The 6,198-nt window shown below is 39.7% G+C and overlaps 1 pseudogene; it reads right to left on the bottom strand.

The window, feature by feature from the left end:
• Window positions 1-82: 82 nt before the first annotated feature.
• Window positions 83-5,792, bottom strand: LOC126004331 (abnormal spindle-like microcephaly-associated protein homolog; annotated as a pseudogene).
• Between the last annotated feature and the right edge of the window lie 406 nt (window positions 5,793-6,198).

Genomic DNA, 6,198 nt, shown 5'->3' on the forward strand with positions numbered 1-6,198 from the left:
GAGAGTTCATGATGTACCAGATTATGATCTGGTTTTAGACAGATAGCACCAAAGAAGGAAAAAATAATGAAAATTGTTACCTTCATTCCCAGGAAATATGAGAGTGGTTAGTGTGCATGTCAAGCATGTACTGAATGGTTGGGTAAGCAGGTCCCTGGGCTCTCCACTTGAGGCTGTCCTGGACACCAGCTGGAATAGGCAGCACAACACACCACACCCTCTTCACTGAGCCACTGCCCCACTGGCCACTAATCAAGAACTGTAAGAGACCCCTCCCACAATACAAAAATATAAATAAAATGACAAGCTTAATAAAGTTGACCTTGTATTGAGTTTATTTTGTTCACCATTGCTACTGTTGGGGTAGGGAACTTTTAGTGATGCTAAGGGCTACCAGGAACACTCCAGGCAGTGCTTAGGCAAAAAAAAAATCCTTGAAACAGATAATCTTATGTCTCAGGGGGAATAATAACAGTTCGTCTATCTCCTTCACAACATTGTATATAAGTCAATTCATCTAAACTTTGTGCCAATAATTCATGATCATAGTCTAAAGTTGACTCCATGAGCAACTACAAAAGTATTACCTATTCCTTCTGTACTGATTAGTCAGAATATTTTTAGAGAGGAAGGGCTTTTGTATTGTAACCATAAGGTCTAAAACAGGTTTTGCAGATAACTTTTTATGATTATTTCAATAAAATGTACTGAATAAGAACATAAAGCTTCTAATGATAGACAGAAATGGATTCAAATACATTTACCATTTACCACATTTAAGTCACTAGGCAAGAACATAATTCTATAACAGTATTTAGTATGCCTCTAAAAAATAGGAATAACAATATGATCACTGGCTATACACTCAGAAATCGCTCCTGCAATGGGGACCATATAGAAACTCCTGGGATCAAACCACTGTCCTCCTAGGTTAGCCTCTTACAAGGCAAACGCCCTACCACTGCACTGCTGGCTCCGGTCCCTGTCTGTCTTTCCTTTACTTCACAGTACCTTTGCTATACAGTTTTCCATTGCTTTAAGTTGTTAAAACATGTTTGCTGCCTGTATATCTGTAGTTTGTCTGAATAAGCGTAGCTGCAACCAGCATCTACTTTACAGTCTAACTCTTTCCTCTAAAACTTGCCTGAGGAACACTAACAGCTTTCAAAACTGTCAAGTACTTTGCATGCTCGGTTTTACCCTGATAGTAAGCTCTGTCTCTTTCTTGAATTACAGCAGCTGCTGTTCTCACTGGTGCATTTTAAACATGGCCTTAATAACAGTAGCTGCCATGTGCATATGTTGAGTTTGTCTCCTTACTCTAAAACTTCTATAAACAGCTTGTATTTTGTGGCTGTTCTCTTCAAGGTAAGATATTCTTCACGCTAACAGATTACCATTTTTATGTCTTGGTAGCATCTATGAATTATAACAGTGGAGGCTCAGTAGGTGGCCTATTTCTTTCTGGCTCTGTGAGCTCTGTATCTCGCCTGTATGATGACTGCTGCTTTGCGCCATTCCTATATCATATTTCTTACTCTGACCCTTTGGTTAAGCTAACTGCAGAATTACTGTAGCTGCTGTGGTTTTCAATACAAATACTGCTGCTTCTTTCCAGTGTGGTAAGTTCGATAGTACACTTGGATCAAACGAAAAGCTCTTGTCATGCTTTTTCCAATTTTTTTTTTTTTGTTTTTGGGCCACACCCGGACGCTCATGGTTACTCCTGGCTATACCTCAGAAATCGCCCCTGGCTTGGGGGGACCATATGGGATGCCGGGGGGAATCAAACCGTGGTCCGTTCTATGCTAGCGCTTGCAAGGCAGACACCTTACCTCTAACGCCATCTTCCCGGCCCCACTTTTCCATTTCTTCTGCTGCACAAACATTCTGTAGTGAGACTGTATGATGACTGCACACTCACTCTGTCTTCTAACTCTTTTTCCTCTCCATGTGGCTTGGAGTATGAGGACTGCGTGGCGGAGGCCAACATATGCCATGCGCTGCTTCTTTCCTGCAGTCCAGGCTCGCAGGTGCTGCTGGAGGATCAATGCTGCTGTTCGTAACAAACTGTACCTTTTCTGGGCCTGGACCATTTTAAAAGCAGACTGAATCTTACTGCGGCTTGATGCTCCTCTGCTGATCTGCTTCCGAACTTTCCAGCCACGATAAGCAGACTGGAGTGAAATCGCAGCTGTCCTTGCCATTAAAAATCGTGCTTTTATCTCTTGAGCATCTTGTAAGCCCTGAACCATCTCTGAATCTTTTTTGTTTGTTTGTTTTTTGTTTTTGTTTTTGGGTCACACCCAGCATTGCTCAGGGTTACTCCTGGCTGTCTGCTCAAAAAGCTCCTGGCAGGCACATGGACCATATGGGACACCGGGATTCGAACCAACCACCTTTGGTCCTGGATCGGCCGTTTGCAAGGCAAACGCCGCTGTGCTATCTCTCCGGGCCCCCATCTCTGAATCTTGACGGTGCTCTGACGCAGAGACTGATATTCACTCTTTTACTATAGCCTCTAAAAGCAGTCTGAATAGTAAGAGCTGCCACAGACTGATGTTTGATTAGCTGGCGCACTCATAGCCTCTGTAGCTGCCTGCAAGCAAATAACTGCTCTTGTGATTTGCAAGAAGTTCCTCCTTTGATTCACCTGAGCTTTGTGTACATGATAGTAATTCTGAATGACAACAGTTGCTTTATAAATCTTGAGGTAGCGCTGCTGCATCTTTCTCATTCGGAAGTAGACTGGAGTGAAATCGCAGCTTTTCTTTGCAATCTCATCTGCTTTCGAACCAGGTATCCCCTAAACAAAGTTGCAGCTTGACACAAGATGTCTGCACCTGCACATATTCTTCTCTCTGCGAGCAGCTGCTTTGGTGGAGCGATACCATCGCTGACAAACAGAATAGCTCCTCTTAAACGCAAATAGCATCTGCAAGTTTGCTTCATTCTGACAACTGATTGCAATTTTATGGTGGCCTTTTTAAGGCTCAGGAACTTTTTTCTGAAACTATGAGCTCGATAAGATGACTGAATCTTTGTAATACATGTAAGGATGTACATAAACTTTTTCCTGGCTTGCAATCCCCTAAAAGCAGACTGTAGCACAATGGCAGCAGAACGAGTTTTCTGGTAAGATACTTGAACTTTCTCGGTGGAAACATAAACCCTAAAATAAAACTGAATTACCAGGGCAGCACGTTTCATTTTCTTGTACTTTTCTTTCTTCTTTCTTCTTTCTTTCTTTGTTTCTTCTTCTTTTCTTTCTTTGTTTCTTTCTTTCTTTCTTTTCTTTCTTTCTTCTTTCTTCTTTCTTTCTTTCTTTCTTCTTTCTTTCTTTCTTCTTTCTTTCTTTCTTTCTTTCTTCTTTCTTTCCTTCCTTCCTTCCTTCCTCCCTCCCTCCCCCTCTCTCTCTTTATTTCTTTCTTTCTTTCTTTCTTTCTTTTTTTCTTTCTTTCTTTCTTTCTTTCTTTCTTTCTTTCTTTCTTTCTTTCTTCTTTCTTTCTTTCTTCCTTCCCTTCCTTCCTTCTTTCTTTTTCTTCTTTCTTTCTTCTTTCTTTTCTTTTCTTTCTTTTCTTCTTTCTTTCTTTCTTTCTTTCTTTCTTTCTTTCTTTCTTCTTTCTTTCTTCTTCCTTCCTTCCTTCCTTCCTTCTTCTTCTTTCTTTCTTCTTTCTTTCTTCTTCTTTTCTTCTTTCTTCTTTCTTTCTTTCTTTCTTTCTTTCTTTCTTTCTTCTCTTCTTCCTTCTTTTCTTCTCTTCTTCTTCTTCTTCTTCTTTCTTTCTTCAGGGTTACTTCTGGCTCTGTGCTCAGAAATCACTTCTGGCAGGCTTGGTAAACCAGATAGGATGCCAGGGATCAAATCTTGGCCCGTCCTGGGTCTGCTGCATGCAAGGCAAATGTCCTACCACTGTGCTATTGCTCTAGCCCCTAGATGACAAATTTCTTAAGGTTAAGGAAACAAACTCTGTCTTGCCTTGTTCTCCAATAGGACTATAAGCCACAGGCAACCCTAATCTGACTCTGTAGGATATGTGTTTTCATTCTCCTGAACACAGCCAGAAGCAGAATGGCCCTTTTCTGAATATAGTCTTGGTTGGAACACCACCGTTATACATTTCCGTAGTAAAGAGGCCTTATCTGATGAGCTGACAATTCTACTGTTAGTAAAGATTTGTCCTGGGCCAGAGTTAGTACAATAAACAAGGCATTGCCAACCCAGGCTCAAATCCCCAGGATCACATGTGGTCCTGTGAGCATTGCAGGAGTGATTCCCTGGGCACAGAGTCAGGAGTAAGCCTGAGCACTGGACAGTATGACCCAACAAACCAAAAACTTATTTGTCTTTATTTTGAACTGAACTTATCCAGGCAATTTCTTTTTTTTTTTAATGTTTATTTTGATCATCTTGACTTACATATCTTTCACAGTAGTATTTTAGGTAGATATTATCATTGAATCAGGGGATTTACCATCACCAAATTTGTCATCCCTCCACCCCCATTCCCTTCCTGAACCCATATCCCCCACCATCACCCCCCGGGCTGCTACAGTAAGTGGTCCCATCTGTGTCTAGCTTACTATTAGTGATCATATGTCTGTTTGGTCCTAGTACCCTCCCTTGTTTCCCCTTCTATTTGAGAGGCAGAACTAGATAGTTCGAGTTATGTGGTTTTGTTTGAAGGAAAAAGAAGAAATAGAATGGGGTAAAAAAATCAAATAAGCTTAAAATGGGTGGAGTCCTTCTAGAGGCTTTCAACCTTAGTTTGAGAGGACAGGAAAAAGGCAATTGAAACAGCGCAACAATACAGAAAGAAATATCAAATTAAATATCCAGTGAGCATTGCAGCAATTAAGACAAGCACCACACTATAGTCTCGGTCCTGAAATCAAACTATGCCGGAGTGCAAAAAGAGAGAGAAAGATAAAATAAAATAAAATTGGAGACATCAACTTCAATATCTACACCAAAATAAAGAAGCAAAAAAATCAATCAATAATTAAATATATAAGTGGATAAAAGGATTATTTTGTGCTTTTTTTTCCCCCTCTGCATAGGCACAGTAACTATTGGGGACATTATAGAGGGAATTCCCTTGGCCTAGGAGATACATGGTTTCTCCACCCTTGATGTATACTGTCATGGGATTAACTAGAGACTGCTTGCATGATTATTTACCCTCCTCTTGGTGCTTTTGTGGTGTATGAAGAATTCTGTTTCTTCATAGATGGTAAAATCAGACCTCTGAGATCCTGGTGTCTGTACAGCTCAAAGAATGGAGCTTATGATGAAGTCTTTCTTTGTGGTTCTAGCAATTCTGTTTCTTCATTCAGGCAATTTCTATGAGAAAGCTACCAAATTAAAGTTTCCTTCTCCTCTAGGACAAAAACCCTTCAAATGATTGCAAGGAAAGAATCCATCTTGAGTTCTTTCTCTTCCAGAATAAAATTGAGATGTCTAACTCCTGAAAGTCATTTGGAACAATAAACACCCATGAATAGCTAAAGCAACCCATAGGAAAAAGAAGATGGGAGGCATCACTTTTCCAATTTTAAACTGTACTACAAAGCAATAATCATTAAAACAGCATGGTATTGAAATAAAAACAGATCCTCAGTTCAATGGAAAAAACTTGAGTACTCAGACAATGTTTCCAAGACATACAATCTATTAATCTTTGATAAAGAAATGCAAAATGAAGCAAAAAGAAAAAAAGCCTCTTCAACAAGTGGTGTTGTGAAAACTGGTCATCACATGCGAAATGCAAATTCAGACCTCCATCTAAAACCATGTACAAAGGTTAAATTCCTTGGTAGCAGGCCTGAAGCCATATGCTATATACAAGAACACATAGGTAAAACACTCCATGACACTGAGACTAAAGGCATCTTCAAGAAGGAAACATCACTGTTCAAACAAGTGGAAGCAGAGATAAACATATGGGACTATATTAGGCTCAGAAGCTTCTACACCTGAAAAGAAATAGTGACTAGGAATCAATAGCTACTACAGAATGGGAGATTTTTAGCGCTGAAAGGAACTGACAGAACTTAACAAGAAAAAAAAATTTAACCTTATAAAAAAAATGAGAAAAAATGCACAAACACTTTCTCAAAGAAGAAATACAAATGGTAAATAGACACACAAAAAATACTCCCTATCATTAATCATCAGGGAGATGCAAATCAAAATAACAA

Source organism: Suncus etruscus, chromosome 3 (assembly GCF_024139225.1).
Source record: "Suncus etruscus isolate mSunEtr1 chromosome 3, mSunEtr1.pri.cur, whole genome shotgun sequence".
Taxonomy (NCBI): Eukaryota; Metazoa; Chordata; class Mammalia; order Eulipotyphla; family Soricidae; genus Suncus; species Suncus etruscus.